This window comes from Zosterops lateralis (assembly GCF_965231275.1).
Source record: "Zosterops lateralis genome assembly, chromosome: 6".
Classification (NCBI taxonomy): Eukaryota; Metazoa; Chordata; class Aves; order Passeriformes; family Zosteropidae; genus Zosterops; species Zosterops lateralis.
This window is the reverse complement of record NC_139761.1, coordinates 49912100-49929089: the sequence shown is the minus strand read 5'-3', so window position 1 is coordinate 49929089 and position 16990 is coordinate 49912100. Positions and strand designations below refer to the sequence as shown.

Genomic DNA, 16990 nt, shown 5'->3' with positions numbered 1-16990 from the left:
GTCCACACGGTAGGTTTTTCATCACAAATGCAGCTCGTTCAAAAATTGACAGAAATATTTGCATAATGCTAATGAAGCCGTCAAAAGGTAACTGTGGCATAGTACTACAACCACATCACTGCCAACTTTATAAATTCCTTGAAAGAGTAGAGACTTGTGTTCTTGTCTCATGCTAACTTAAATAGGAAAAAAAAAGGCTTCTCATTTTCATTGCAAAATGCCACCCAGGCTTTTATTTAAATATTGTCAGCAGCACAATACTCCATTTCATTGCACAAAAACATGAAACACAATGAAATGCAGAAATATCACACTGATACTCAAACATGTAAAAAAATCAGACTACTTGCAGTAAGTATATAAGAGAAACACTTTCAGGAATTTCCCTTAAGGCTGCAGTCAGCACCAAAATCCATCTTGCTGCTAATGTTACCTCAGCCCATGTTAGCCTGCCAGCCCATCTCCAGCAGCTGCCTGTTTCACACACCCAGAATATAACCAATAAGCCTGCCAGTGTAGCATTATTAGTTAATGTGAGAACTAGAGGGGACAGTTTACTTATATAAGTATTAGGTTTAAAAGTCCTGCCTGGAGCAAAAGAACTAAATCTTTTATGCTTCCAAGAGAGACACTTTCACGCTAAAGAGGTTTTGGAGTAGCTTGGAAGGAAATGTTAAAGTTTGAAGTTCTCTCTCTCCTCCAGGATGGGTTGGCCCTTACAGGTCATGGTGCTGCTTCTATACATTCTTTTGGAACTATATCTACACATCAGTGCTGCCAACCTGCTCCAGAAAAGGCTGCATTTCTCTTCTGCTGACTACAGAGAGGGGCTGTGTCTAGATGAGACAAATGAGGAGATGGCAGCTGCCCGTAAAGGTTTTAAGATGTGACACATAATAATGCCAAAGTGTTTTGGTGGCAGTGGAGATTTTCTGTGTAGGAGAATGGACCAAGCCGAATTTTGAAAAATAAATTTTACAATGAAATCATAATGCAGCAGGGAAACAAAAGTATTGGTTGTTATTTGCAGTTGTATTTTAATACATGCCATTTTAATAAATTGTGGGATATGACAGTTGCTGGTTTACTGTTACTCAAAACAAATGAGTGCACAAATAAAAGATTAAGTTAGTTTATACTCCCTGCCTTTAGCAACCTGAAGCAACGGGGACAAAATGGAACAGCAGAAGCGGAGTTACCCTTGTCCTCTGGACTTTGACATCCAAGCATCTGGGGGGCGGTGTAGAGGGATCCTGAAAAGGGAAACTGAAATATCCCTTCCTCGGCTGAAGAGCTGGTGAGTGGGAGAGCACTAAGACACGAGCAGGAGGATGCCGTGAGGAGCTCCCACCCTGGGGCTGGGATGCAGCTCCTGACAGGCCCAGGCGCATGGCAGGGGCCCAGGGGGAAGGCATGGACACTGCAGGGCTGACAATCCTGCCATGTTTATGAGCGGTAAGCTCCAGGAAATGTTCCACATAGCCCTCATAGTTCTCTGCCTTCAGACTTCAACGCACACGCGCGCACACTCACACTGTCCCTTCTTAAATTTCCTTTGAGGTTTCCATGTGCTGTGATTTTCCCCTCAGGAGCTGCTGCTCCCCACAGGCTCTGTGCTGCGCCATGCCCTGTTCCGCCATCCACAGAAGCCAACATAGACAACACATTTTGTCACTGCTTTGGGGAGACATGGCCATAGAGTGAGATGTACAATATTGACCAAGTGGTCTCACTGAAGTTATCGCTGATCTAAAAGATAAGATAAGGAACTCATTACGTATTCCCTGCTCTCACAGAAAGCACCATTCCCAGGTCCAGTGGGTCACTTGTCACCTCCTTTGAGACCTATAGCTGTACTTGTAATAGGAGTAACAAAAAGGGATCTCAGATAGCACTGAATAAATAGTCAGCTTGGGTAAGAAAAAAAAAGAAAAACAAATTCGAGAAGATAACTTCTTTTGAAGACAGAACACAGATCTGTGAACTGAGCCTAAAAACAAAAATGAGGAGAAATCCCTTGTGAGTCTGAATTCATACACACATGAATACGTGTGTAGATATATAAATGTATGCATCTACGTGTACATATCTTTGTCCATACATTTATTATTATATTAGATTCAATCCTTAACTGTGCAAAGAGAATGATCCATCCTTGTGCCTTTTTTCCCTGTGCCCTGTTGTCCAGATGTAAGCTGTGAAATACATCCAAGTTCCTTAGAACGGGGAGTGTTGAGCCAGGCAGTTCAGGCTGAGCTGTTCCAGTTATCACTCCATTGAAAATGAACAACAAATTCAAATAACAGAGTCTGTGTTTGATTCTGGATCTTTCTGGGTTTTCTTTCTCTGGTTCCCACCCCCACAGTCTCACCTCTCTCCCACCCTTCCCTACTTACCATAAAGTTATGATGCCCTTTGCTATAATAATGAATGGAATTCCCAGATTATTATTTTAGGGGCTTAACTGATTCTCAGTGGTTTTCATGTGTTTAGCACTTATACAAAGAGGCTTTTTCATATGTCTTTCAGCAAATATACAAATAGGCTTAGAGTCAGTATTCATTTTAATAGTTTCACCAGATAGTCACATTTATTTTCAGAGATTTTTTTCTTTCATCATATTTTTGCATCACTGCATGCAGCTGTACTGCACATTCATCTATAAACCTGGACCTCGCATCAGCAAGCAGAATATCTCCATCCTTAAAGTAATCTTTTTATACAAAGATTTATACCTGCACAACGCTCATTGCACAAAACTCTAAATATATATAAGAGCAAGACTGTTGGAACATCTCTTCCTCTTCTCTGTGTTATTTATTTCCAAGTAATTTCAGCTGAGAGCTTTCTGATGCTGTCACAATGGCCAATTTTACATTGGACATTTTTCCCAATACAGATGTGTAGCTATTTGCCTTTTCTTTACCTCTCTGTAAATGCCATATGGACAGGAATCATTGAGTCACCAGATCATACATTTATTTTTCTGATATATTATGCTGTTTGATGTCATGTTGACATGTAATTGATGTTGGTTTTGCTTTTTTTTGTCTTTGTTTTGTTTCTTGGTTTCAATAAAAAGAGAATTTAAAAAAGGCTGTAGAGTGATGACTTAAGGAACTGACAGACATGAACATAGCATGCATCTCTTTTATGATGTGCTACTGAGTAAATGGGTATATTTCTAGCTTTAGATAACATATAGGAGACCTCTGAATTTTTACTGTATAGTGAAGTATTTGTATAAGCCTAGCCTATAACCTCAAAAGAACTTCTTTCACTCACAAGAAGTACATACAGAACATGTTTTCAATAAGGGCTTAACCCATGATTTAAGAGTCAATAAAGAAAGATTTTCCATAAAGAAATGGGAAAGCAACAATAGAAATAAAATACAACATACCAAAGATTAAATATGTTCTATCAGCACAACAGTGTCTTTGTACAGTAAAGAGCAGAAGGGGATGATTAATAGTAAAATGGTATATATGTCAAAAGAAAAATAAATGCAATTTAGACAAAGTACACACTTATTAACAGAGAACATCATTTACAGTTATTCAGATGGGAGGAAGGCAAGGATGAAACTAGCAGAGAATCTATTTCACAACATGAAGTCACATTCATCTTGGTTTAGGCTTCCCCCCCTCTACAGCTGCAAAATAAAAATACTGGTGAAATCCTTGCTGACAGAAAATTAATACCTAAGTACCCAGTGACTTCAGCAGAATCAGGATTTCACTCGAGATATTTTAAAGTGCAGCTTCACTAGGCAGACCTCGTGGATCACCAGTGGGAATGGGTCCATGCTTCCCCCTGGTTCCCACTGCAGTCAGCACCAGCTCTAACAGCCCTGGCATCAGACCCCTCTAAAGGGGACCTGAGTCCATGGAGTGCTCCCCACTCATCCTCCTCCTGAATGGTTAATAACAGCATCAATATGCCTAGGGCTCTCCCAGGTGGCTCTACCACCCGGCTTTTGGGACATGGGGAGGAAAGGAGGGATGGAGGCACTTTGAAACAAGTCCAGGGACCAGGTTAAGCTCAAACCAGTGAAAGACAGATTAAGGTGCCTGATGGACCAAATGTCTGCCCAGCACCTATCAGAAAGTTGTCACCTGACACCAACTGAAAGGTTGAACAGGAATTATTCTAGCATGGTAATATACCATGAGAAGATTTTGGGAATGCCTCCTCTAGATTTGCCAGAAACTTTATGAAAACGACCAGATGTAAACTTAATATTTCAAACATTCCAAGCTTTAAGCCAGAAAGATAGAAATACATTATCAGCTCGTATCACTCTCTGCAGAACCACAGGGCCCCTTCAGGGGCCCAAGTAGTCTGCCAGTCCAGCCTGTTTATGGAAAACACCTTCCACAATGAAATACAATTACAACCAAGTATATAAAAAATGGGAAAGTGCAAGACAGAAAGAAAATTACCATTTCATTCTACATCCAAGAAACACTCTGTATGATACCTCCAAGAACCCTGTCCACAGTGCTCTAATATTTCCAAATAAACTAACACAAAATAAATATGTTTTTACAAGATGGAAAAGAAAGATAAATTTTAAATGAAGAAGAAAGTTTGGAGAAGTTGCAAATAAAAAGATAACAAAGTTTAAAACATAAACTTTTGTTCCATATTAATTCTAGAAATTTCTACCACTCCTACTTTGCATGCACAGTTAAACACAATCTGGGAAAGAGAAACAGAAAGAAAATAAGGGTTATAATTCCCCCAATAATTACCTGGAAGAGACCCTTACTCTCCTTATAGATGGTCCCAGTAGAAGCCAGACAGGGAATTAAAGCCAATATTTATTAATATGCATGGGTTTAGGGCACATGAGATAGAAACGTGGACAAAGTGGTAGATCTGAAATATACTTCTCAAAACACCAATTCTCAAAGCTTCTTTTTAACTATCTCGCTCAAAACTGTAAAATGTGTCAAAAATATTTTGATTATGGTCTAATCTGTTCTGTGTGACCCTTGCAGAAATGATTCTTTGCAACTCCGGCAAGTTTCTTTCTTTCCCACTTTTGTGAGATGAATGACTCCTTCCATTTGCAAGGAAGTTCTCAGGATCTCTGCATTATAGGACTATTATTATCAGAACTCATTGAGCTCTTGCTGTGTTCACAGATTTAAATCTGAAAGCCAGAAATTATAAACATATACCTCATTCAAGATAGTACACGCAAGCACACATTATACAAATTATTTCTGTAGTGTACATTATAGCTACAAAAAGAATGACATCAGAAAACTTTATTAGCATCAGACAAGAGCCTCAAATCCTAAATCAGCTCACACAATTTCTCTTTTTCTAAACTCCCTTTGATTTTATGTTTTTTTTGTCTATTAAATCCAATTGCTATACAAGCTGGTGCTTGATGCACTTGAAGTCACACAGAAATTTACACATCCAGTTTAAACCATGTTATCCTGGTATAACATTCCATATGGCAGTTCAATGGAACACCACAGACACCACCTATGCATTGCCCAAATTGATTGCCATCTTGACACGCCTACAATTTTAATCCAAGTCATCAATTGTCTTCAAGATTTTATATTTTTTGAAAACAGGTATTTCTGCACCTTTTAACTGAACTTGAAGGCTGCCCACACTGCAGGACATGAATGGAAACATTTAAACAGAAATGCTCAAATGTATTCCCGGCATGAAAAAAAAAATCACCAGAAAGACAGTGAATAAAAAGAACTCAAAACTTAAGTGAGCATTCCCATTTTCTAAGGTTTTAATTATCAACTGGCCAAGGAATTCTCTCTATGAATGAAAGAATTAGAAGACAAGAAACAGGTCAAGGAAATACATAAGAATGAAAGCTTTAAAAGGAGAGAGAATCCTTGTAATTACTTTATGAACAAAGTCAATAAAGTAACTCCCTATCCCCCCTTCAAAATCCCAGAGTAGTATATAAATTACTTGCAATATTATTATCACTTTAGCAACACTACAATACACATTTTATTACCAATCCATTCCCTGTAATTCTAAGAACTATGAAGTAAATTGTGATTCCCACACAAGTGTGCCTCTAAATTACACACAATAGTCTCACTAAAGAGTATCCAGGCTTTTAGGAAAGTTCCAAAGAGGTGATCTGATTTTAATCCTGTCATACTTTTAAGCAAATGTAGATTGACTTAAAGTAAACGTTGCAGGAGGGAGCTCATGCTCTAGGCTTCACCAAGCAATCAGCAAGGCATCTGACACGCTACAGAAAACCTGCAAAATCCAGCAAATAAATCTTGTAACACCCATTCAGTATCCTACGAATCACACAGTGGGGAGCTGACACATTATTAACTGACTGTAATTTTCACAAACTGCAACATACTAAGAGCTTTATGACATACATGTGGTGAAATATATTTTTATCTATTATAAATGCCCGTGTTTTCAAAGCACATTAATCAAGATGCTTCAAATAAATCACTGGGTCATGCTTGTTTTTAAGTTAGTAGCATCAAAAATATTAAACATTACAGTAAGAAGATATGGGAAATATCTTTATCTCATGATTTCACTCTAACAAAATCACAAGCTTTTGGTGATGCTGTAGTTATGTGTAAAATGACAAAGGGACTGACTTGAGCAAAAAAAGAGATAAACTGGGAACAGGTAATTGTCACAAAGTGCTACTTCCCTTGAGTGTGGGGTTTTAAATTAAATTACATTTTATACAAACTTGCTTAAACCCTGCTCTTTCAAGGAAAGTAAATCCACAAGGGACAATGCAGGTTCCAAGGAAGCTCTAATGCCATCCAGAGGGAAAGAATTGAAGGTGATATGACACAGACACCAACTCTCTAATTTGCCTTGGTGAAGATTTATACAACTTTACCGAGACAAACCTCACCTGCCTCTCTCAGGAACAGCAGAAAGAACCCCTGCAAGTGACAGATCACTGGCTTTTGAAGCCTTACATTGTTCTGCCACACACAGGAATAACTTGAGGTCCCAAAGGTTCATAGAGGAAAATGGCACTTTGCCAACTCTCATTACTGCCTGCCAACCTGTAGATAATCTTCTTGTACTGTACTTCATCTGATACTTTCACATTTACAACCCTTTACAATACTCAGCAGTTTCTATTTAAATAGAAGTAGACAAGATTAAAAAAATAAACCTAAAGTAGAAAATACAGGCTAGACGTGAAAACTGAGAGCATTTTCCTCACTATTGTCCATTATTCTTTAATGTATCATTCTCTTTCTGCATGTAGGCCAAAAAAATAAATCCAATGTAAACACAAAAGGCAAATACCTTTTGAAGGCCAAGCAAATATTTGAAAAGCAAAAAAGAGATTCTGCTTTTATCTCCAGATCACCCTACAATTTAATGGTTACTGGAGGGGGGGGTTCTTTTTTCCTTTCTTTCTTGTTTTTCTTTTTCTCTTTAGTTCAGGGAATGCAGCAGGGGCAGGTCCACACCTCATAGCTCACAGAATGGTTATCAACCTATAAACCAGAACAATAGGATAACAAAGGTCGGGTAACTATGCCATGTTTGTGACAGAGCAGAGAGAAAAAACTGGCACTATCCAAAGCCATAAGGCAACAAACCAATGTATTAAAAGTCTTGACCTAGTATTGTTTCTAAATTATGAAAATTTCATGCCTGACCTTGTAATCTGATGTCTAATTTATAAGTAAAGTGCAGGTGCCTGTATGAAGCTTAATGGTCTTTATGAGGTTTCATGAAACTAAATTAATGCCACTCCATGGACTTGAGAGAGAGGCTTGGGTCTTCAGCTATGACAATGGCATTAAATAGCACTGAAGAGAAAAAAAGGAAAGATTATCTGCAAACTAAAATGGTAAAGCCAGCAAAACATTATCAGTGAGTCCACAATCACCTGGCAGGAGGAATAATGACAGTTTTCAAAGAAGTTTTTAGGTGGGAATAAAGCTGTTAAAACCAAAGTGGAACCCAAGTCCCCTTTTTTTTTTGGCCCCTCATTACTAGCCCATGATTCTCAGGTCACCCCTAAACACAAATGTACAAGTGCCCAGTAGTTCAATATTGATACTCTCAGGCCAATAGCAAATCTCTACCAATCACACACAAATCCCAGCAATCCCACAAAAATTCTGTAACATCATATAATGAGAATGGGTGCTTTCTGAAATTGTATGTAAAAAAATTCCCTGAATTATCTTATCATTAAAATAAAGCCATCAGCGGTGATGTTATTAAAATATTGGTGCAACTTAGGGAGTTAACTTGTCCACTGACTTCAAGGATGTAATAAAACATATCCTATGGGTTCAAGCTGTAAAGCATGTGTACCTTATTATCTTTTATGGGACAGAAAAGTGATAAACACTTCTTATAATTAAAGAAGTCTGATCAGCAAAGTAGGATGAATACTAGAAAACAGAATTAATACTTGCTTAGTCTTGTAAGGAACAAAGCTAATAAAAATACCCTATTTTCTAGCAAACACAAAAAATCTAATTAAGCATCTGAAAGCTATTTTGATTAGGTTAATTTTCAGTTTTCACAATATAATATCACATTAGAAGATGATGGCATTCTACAGAAGACAGTAACAGAAACAGTGAGTAAAAGAATTATGTTCCAGACCACTACATAAATTAGGAGACTCAAGCCCTTCATGGACTACTACAGATATTGCCAGAAAGGTATTTTCTAAAGATTTTTCTTCTGAAATCTTTCTTAAAAAAAAGAAAATTAAAAATATTTTTTTTTAATTGGCAAAACTATTGATAGTATCTCTATAATCTCTAAACACAACTTTAATAATATCTTAGCTAGTAATTAAACATGTACAATGTCCAATTCTCTATTTGTTTAATAATAGAAATCCTGCAAATGCAAGGTAGAACACAGGGATGGCCAGGGGCCCATTGCTATGCTAGAACTGACCCATGCATTACACAAATAAAATTGCTACCAATGGCCTGGAAGAATCAGAAGCACTCTCATCTATTCCTGATATTATCAAGTAATTCTCAATAATTTCTGATGAGAGTGAATTAGTTCTCTAAATTACAGATTGTCATCTCTGAAAGTAGAATTATGTGGAAGACAGACTATTTTTAAGGAAGTGTGAACCTTTGCACCAAATATAAGTATGCAAATCGCATAGGGTATCGCTGTGGACATGTACACACACAACCTTTAGATGCATATGTATATTCACCTATGTATTTGCATATGGAGAACACATTAAATAATGGATGAAATTGATTTGTATCCATGTGTCCATGTATTTGTGTTCATGCTTATGTGCACAGATACATAAATATGGAGGTAAAAGTTCTCTAAGCTGCATGTAATTATATGTTGCTTAGACTGACACGCCTATACATAATATGGATGGAATTCACTATGCTAATTATTAGTAGTGAGAACTTCAGTAACTGATACAGTGCTTGCTCACAAATTTTCTAATGCAGAGATCTCTTCCCACTCTGGTTCTAAAAGCAGTATTACAGATTCACAAAGCAATATATATTTTTAACAATAATTTTTTTTTTCTTTCAATTGCCTACTGAATAATTCAGTCTCTCTAGATTTGGTTGGTATCAGTCAATGCATTTTGTGTAGTTCTAATAATTTTTGAAGAGGTATTTTACTATACTGGCACATTTTTTATATTAAAATTGGTGCTTCAATGCTGGAGCTAAGAGAACTTCACCCCTGATGAATTAAAATTTCTACAACTTGTATGATCATCTGTGACCTAAGGCATGTTGATCATATCCTTAAAAGATAATGCATGCCATGACAGGGCAAAAAAAAAAACATTTATAAAAGGGCTCGATAATTTATTTGCTGGCACTGAGCTTTCTTCCTAATTTATTCCCTGAAAACTTCAGTTTTGGGAAAATGGGAAAGTGACATTTCTCATACAATGCAGAAATTAGTAGTGATACTAGTAGATGAAGTAGTCACTTTTATTCATTCCTTTCTTTCCTTGCAAAGAAAACAAAACAGCTAAAAGCAGATAGCAGGAGACAGGATGCAGTAACTCTGGATTCCATGTCACAGCTGTAGGGTGCAGAAGAGAATAACCCTAATGAAGTCCATATCCTATCTTTAGCACTATATCAGTATAGCTCAAAGCAGACTCTGATCCTCCCTGGAACACAAAGCTGCTATTACTGATTATTGTTTTAGCTGACTTCGACATCAGTTCCAAAACTTAGCTCTTTCTTTGCAATAGGAAGTCTAGGCAAGTCTGCACTGAATGCCCAGATCTGAACCCCGACAAGCCAGGGAGGCTTATTATTTTGCTGCTTATAACACAGCAGCTCCCTTCCTAATAGGCATTTAGAACAAAACAATGTTTCTCTCCTGCAGGGTTTTGTTTGGCCTTCAGATTAAACAACGCTCTAGGTTAGTAATCAGGTTTACCAGACAGTTGTCACGGGGTCACCAGCAGCTACTTTGTTTTCCCCTCAATGCTGTGCTCTCTAAGGTGGTGATAGTGTTAAACAGACTACAACTGATGGGAAAAGTAGAAAGATGAATCAACAGTGTCCTAAAAATACTTTTTTTCAAAGAAAAAGCAGTCTATTGAAAAATCACAGAAAAGAAAGATTCTGTACAAACACTAGTAAACCATATATATTACCTCAATAAATGCTAAAAGCCTATCCTAGTAAAGAAAGAACAAGGACATTTGTGATTTAGCTCATATTTTTCATGCAAAAAAAGTGTGATGTATGCTCGTACATGTGACTTTTTAAAAATCTGAGTTAATATAGAAGTAGAAGAATTCTTTAAATGAAAACTAGACAAGCACAGTACTGATAAAAACTTTGCTTTGAAAAAAAAAAAAAAAGAAGAGTATAAACAATAAGGATCTGGCTACTACAATGCTCACTGAGGTTTAAACACATGATTCTCTCACTGTAAAATGCCAGGAAACTTGCACATGAGTGTAAACTATTAGACAGCAGACAAACTGTTTTGTTTTTTTATTTATCCATTTTGGTTCAGAGGTAGAAAAGCCAAAAGGATGCACACCTGAAATGTCCAGCTTTGGCCTTCTCCCAACACCACAGAGTTTGCTTGTTTGACCTATTGAAGCAGAAAGTGCCCTGAAAAATCTCCACTTTGTTCTGAACACCCCTGTTTGCCTTGGACACTGAACACCTGCACATCACAACCTCATCAGTCTGGCCTGTAAAGGAGACCCATTTGTGGGAAAACACTCAATCTGCTGTCCTTTGGCTCTCACAAACTTGGGTGATTACATTTAAAGTAAATTTGCTGTGGGTTCTGTCTTGGTTGGTTGGTTTTGTGTGTGTTTTTACTACCATTAAAACATTTGGCCTAAAGACTGCAGAATAATTAATAACTACACCAACACTAATTTGTACTATCTTTGAAAGAAATGCCAGCAAGTTTTCCTCTGGCATCTATAAAAATACACCCAAAACTTGTGTAGTAAAGACATGCAGGGGATTACATTTTACAGTTCTATGGATGTTATGTGCCATCATCCACTACAGCCACAGAACTCTGTTCAGAAGGTAAAAAATGACACATGTTTGATTGTTCCAGGATTTAGTAGCTGAAAATAATGTGTCTTTGAGAATCCACTTCTTCATGAGTATGTCTTTTTAAAAAACTACTGGAATATGTTGGGTGTAATGAGGAACACATGTAACTCTACTTCAGATGAGGAAAAAAATAGGAAAGAAAATGTTTTCCTTTAGCAGCATGTGATTCAATTAACTCTTCAAGCTCTTCTCTTTTCACAGCTGTTTAAAATATAATTATTTTCCATAAGACAGTAAAAATTATAACCTCAAAGGCAAAATGAAGTTTTATATTATCTTCCTATCATGTTATCAGACATGGATCAAGTGCTAATAAATGCCAATGTATCTAACCAGCTTTTTTGAAACACATGGAACACTACAGAGTTTGCAGAAAGCAAAACCCACAGGACATTAGGCCTGTTTTATTCTGATGCTTAGATGAGGTTAGTCCAATTTGTTTTTTCAGCCCTAGCACTTTACAGTTTATTTTCTTCTAGAAGGAGAGTTCTAATGATTTTATAGTCTCTCTTTAATATCTTGTAGACACCTGTACGCAAAGCCATGAAAGTGCCCTGAATTTGTCCTTTTTCCATGGCACAACCTTATAATTTTGTATCTGACCATTCTATGCTGCTGATGCTCCATAAGGACTCTGCAAAAGCTGGAGTTGTTCTTTTGGTAACATTACAGCCAGAAGCAAGACTAAGCACCACCTGCACCATATTTATCTACTTGTTTATGAAAGAGTTTCCCCCTCATTGTGTGGATAACTGACCTTAGCCATAGCTAATAAGACATGAGCTTCCTTGAACTGTGCAGCTTTACACTGAATCTTATAAAACACTTCAGTGTTATCCATGTAGCTTCACTGAGCTCTTAATGAACTGAAACACATTCTCTCTCCAGTACTGTCACCACAGACAAGGTGTGGTCCAAGAAACAAAAATAACCTTGCCCAAACTTTGCTTTGGCCATCTGTTTGTGTAGACAAGCTTCTTGCTGGCTACTAACAGGTTTTTATAAAGTAGAGAATCAAGCAACATATAGATATTTATGCTCCACCCACTGCATCATCTCATTTTACTGCACCAACCATGTAGTGACAAGAATGGCTTGCTTGCTGCAGGCTAACTGCTTCTGCAGCCTCCCCTGAGTGCAGTTGTGTTTCCAGATGTGTGTCTAGTCACTCAGAGACCTCTGGAGCTTCATCTCTCCTTGACCTAAACTTTTAAACAGCTTGGAATCTACACAGTCTGTGTTGAAGAAAATACAATTTTACTTAACATGAACACCCTGCTCAGTCAAACTAGTTCCAGTAAATCAGATGATGTTCTTATCAACCTATTCCAGACACGTCTAACTTTTTTGGTTGGCCTTTTTTTTCTCCATTTTTTTTTTCCTGTAATACACAACTGAGAACAGGAACTGGCACAAAAGCAGTGGTGCCAGCTAAACTGCCTTGTAGGGGGACATTTTTCACAGGTTACACTATTGTGTTGTTGAAACAAGTCACTGGAATGGACACAAAAATCCCAGAGTTTCTGCTTGATATCTTTTGCTTCTATCTTTTGCTTAAGAACATTACTTTTATCCCAGTTGATATAAACAATAATAATTAAATAACAGCTAATTTACACTGGTTTATAGCTGAGGGGGGGGTCAAGACCATTTCTGTTCATTTACAGGTAGTGTTTGATGATTTAGGATTCTGTCAATAGGCTAATACTTACAATTAATTTTAAAAAGAACCAGTGGAGTGCTAGACAACTAGCACAATGTCAACTACATATACACAATAAATCCTGAAATACTGCTTCAAAATCCAACCAATTTGTCTCATTTGTGGGTTAGTACACACATAAGAAATACAATCACCTTAATCATTCCAAATAAGCATACAGAGAGTTTCATTTTGTGTTTTACTTTTTCCCCAACAGCTCTATACTGGCTGTTCCTGATGATGTTCCAAGCAGAGCATTCCAAAGAGTCACTCGTGCAGGAAAACAGTTGAGCTAAACTCAAGTTGCCAGCTCTTTTCTAATTTTAAGTTTAGCTTTCCCATTCTGAAGGAAGCATTCCTCTCCAATACTAGTTAAAAGAGCTTATCTAATTTAACTTTCATTTTTTCCTTAAACATCTGGGAAATTTCATTTCTCTAATCAGTTTCTTACTTTCCTCCACTAATTACAATCTTGTTTTTTCTACATATATCATTTCCTGTGTGATAATTTTTTCATCATTGGGTTTCTTGCTCTTTATATATTTCCTAGATGCTGGTAGCATTTCCGAGGTTCAAACTCAGAAAATGCAGCTTATTTGTGTTGTGCCTGTTCTCCTTAAAATACTCAGCTAAAACCTGCCTCAAGAAGTCATTTGCCTCGATGTATATCTGAATATTTAGCATAACTCCCGAAATGCCACCATTTGTGGCCCTGATAGCTCCATCATCAGCAAATTCTAGGACTGTAATTTGCTCTAACGTGGTGAGACGCCCTTCAGAGAACTTGGCCAGCAGCTGTCCCTGTGCCCGAGGAGGCCAAAGTCACACGCGGAGCAGTGACGCTGTCAGACAAATGCCACTTCTCCCTTTCACTTTCCCCACTGCCTTCCTTTCTCTTTCTCCTTTGCCCGAGGCCAGATCTCAATCCCATTCCCAAAATTAAAAGGTTTCTTCCTTTCTCTATGGCTCGTAAAAAGTTGCCCTGTAGAAGCACATTGCTATAGGGGCTCAGGCTTTAAATTTGGAATACTTTCAGTTTTTATCCGTATCTTCCTTCTTGTATCACCACAATCCCTTTCATACAGCTTTCAGGCTATTTCATACATAACAGGCCAAAATCTGGACTCTTTTTCACCTAGACAGATGCTGTAGTCACATCATGTGCATACTGAATCCCGTTCTACAAGCAAATCAGGATTTTTTAAGTGCTACTAATTTAACTAACAGCGGACAATTAGGAAAAGTTATCAAATGCTCTATACAGACTTTCTAGTTTCCACAGTACTAGACTATCATTTAAAAACTTTTACACAACACCTATAGTAAGCTAAATAATGAGGATTACATTGAAAAACATAAATGTTTATCATACCTATTTATTAGTGTCAGGGGCACAAATTTGAAAGTTTTCCCAAGACAGGGCTTTGAGGTTTTAAAAAATTACCAAAATTATGAGATTGTATTCAACTGACCTAATGGTTTCATCTGCATTTCTCTATATAAACACAATGGTATGTTTACCAAACATCCATTTCCTTCTAACCCCAGATCATAGATTTTTGAAACCCCACAAAAAAAAAAGCTTGCTAGTAAACAGGAATGTGTTCACAATATCAAAACAAATTTAAATAAATCATTCGTATAGTGTGAAAACTGAAATCTAACAACTGAATGAAAGAGCTCCGCAACATAAAACTTCCTGTAAACCCCCACAATATGTCCAAGACCAACTTACGTAATATATTAGCTTGCAATTGCAAAGGACTCTTCAGGTTTTGTAATCAGTTCTCACAGTTAACCGCAAACCAGGAAAGAATTGTTATGATATTTCACAGTTACATACGTTGCGTAGCTTAGAAATACGGCTTAGAAATGTATCTTCTTACCAAAGTTAAACACAAGTTTAATTTCTTTCATTCATTTGAGGAAACTGAGGATCAACATATGCTGTTTCACATGCTGATACTTTAAGTAAAATAACAAAGATTTGTTCAAAAACTAAACTCTCTTATAATGAAAAACAGAAAGAAAAGATTTCGTTCCTCTGAGAAGATGATTAGCTTACCTGGTTTTGCCATTCCACACCGACAGCCTGAACAATATTATCAGCTCTTCAGGTACTAATTCTTGCTAACTGGAAGGATATTTTCTCTCTTGCTGGATTAATAATCAACTTTCCTGATAGTTCATTTGTAATTCTCTGCTGGTTAACCCTTTGCAGGGCTCCCATTTTGAACTCAACAGCCTACACTCTTCAGCTCATTGTAACACAAAAATAACAATACATAGGCTAGCACATAAACAAGAACTAAATAGCAAGCTAAAGAGAAAAATTAAGAATAGATTATCTTAAAAAAATAAAAGCTTACAAACACTTAAAGCAAGACTTCCTTTCTCTGAAAGAATCTAATTACTAAGCCTAGTTGCTGGTAAAACAATGCATCAACAACCTGGGAGCTGTAAAGTCCAATGGCTCATACGACTGCACACTCCCAGGAAGCCACGGCTCCACCTCTCATCTTCAGCCAGTGAGCAAGTATGACACATGCCTGCCTAATTCTGAAAATAACATCTTTTATTAGTGAATAGTGTGCTGAGAAATTGCCACAGTTATCAGTTGGTGCAAGGCCACCCATCTGTGTTGTCAGAAAGCAAGAGCAAGAGTGGCCAGGAGTAAAAATGAGATAAGAGAGGCCCAGAATAGCTAAAAAGGGGAGTTCAAATGAGGTCAGAACAGTTTAAGATGGGATACCTAAAAATTATATATAATTTTTATTTTCAAGTGTAATAGTAGTAAATTACATATATGTTATCAGTTTCATAAAAATTCAATACAGCTCTGGCAGCTCTGTTGTGACATGAGTAAAAAGATTATAAAACAAACCTAGTAAAAGAGTTCAGAGATCTCATATAAGAATCTGGAACATTCTGAAAATGCTCACCTAAACAAATTAGTCTTTAGGAGGTATGTGATGCATCTTGGGACATACTTTGATTATGGACAGAGGTAAGAGAAAAAGAAAAATAAACTTGTTGCATGAATGACTAAGGCATAATGCTACAAAAATAGGGAAATAATAAGAAACAGGGAAAAAAGTCTTTCTGAAAAACAGTAAATTGGGAGTTTGGATACTCTTGGAAAAATGTAAGAGGTGACAGCTCTATTCACTAACAGAAATGCTTTCTTCATGAACTCTGCTAGAGCTGTTTTATTAAATAATATGGCAGTAGTGCTGTTTTTTCCTTAAAACAAAGGCATAGAGTCTCCTAAAGCTTCTGCACAGAGACTTTAAAGATGAGACTTAATCTATTTCCCTTTGCATAAGAGTAGTCCTATAGCTAATCTATTTTTACACAGCTATAGGTCTCTGCTCTCTGTTCAGCAGAGCCTTAACACAGTTTGCTGTAAACTTTCTGCAATATGTTCTGTAGAATTTATGATAAAATGCTATAAAGTTTTGAAGCAAATTTATTTCATATTTATAGCTAATTTTATTCGGTGTTTGAAGGAAAACCTTTTAAGAGTGCCAATAATGTGAGAAAGCTACAACAACTAAATTTACTGTTAAGTATCACATCAGTGGTACTCCTGGGGGCTCCTCTTCATGGGAAGAAAGCTTAAACAACATTTTCTAACACGTTGGATTGCTTCCCAGAGATGTGATGGCCTACAGAGGCAGTGCTGAACAAAGCAGGCTGGAATAGTAAG

General features: G+C 37.1%; 1 protein-coding gene across 15 annotated transcripts in view; it reads right to left on the bottom strand.

Annotated features, from left to right (window-relative positions):
• Nucleotides 1–16990, bottom strand: part of SOX6 (SRY-box transcription factor 6) — a 384737-nt gene that overhangs the window by 243719 nt on the left and 124028 nt on the right. The window contains exon 1 of one of the 15 annotated variants that reach the window (XM_083863094.1): nucleotides 15732–15845. The exons of 12 other annotated variants lie outside the window; for them this stretch is intronic. The gene's annotated coding sequence lies outside the window, so the exon portion shown is untranslated. 2 more of the 15 variants (XM_083863091.1, XM_083863086.1) reach the window with 2 other exon arrangements.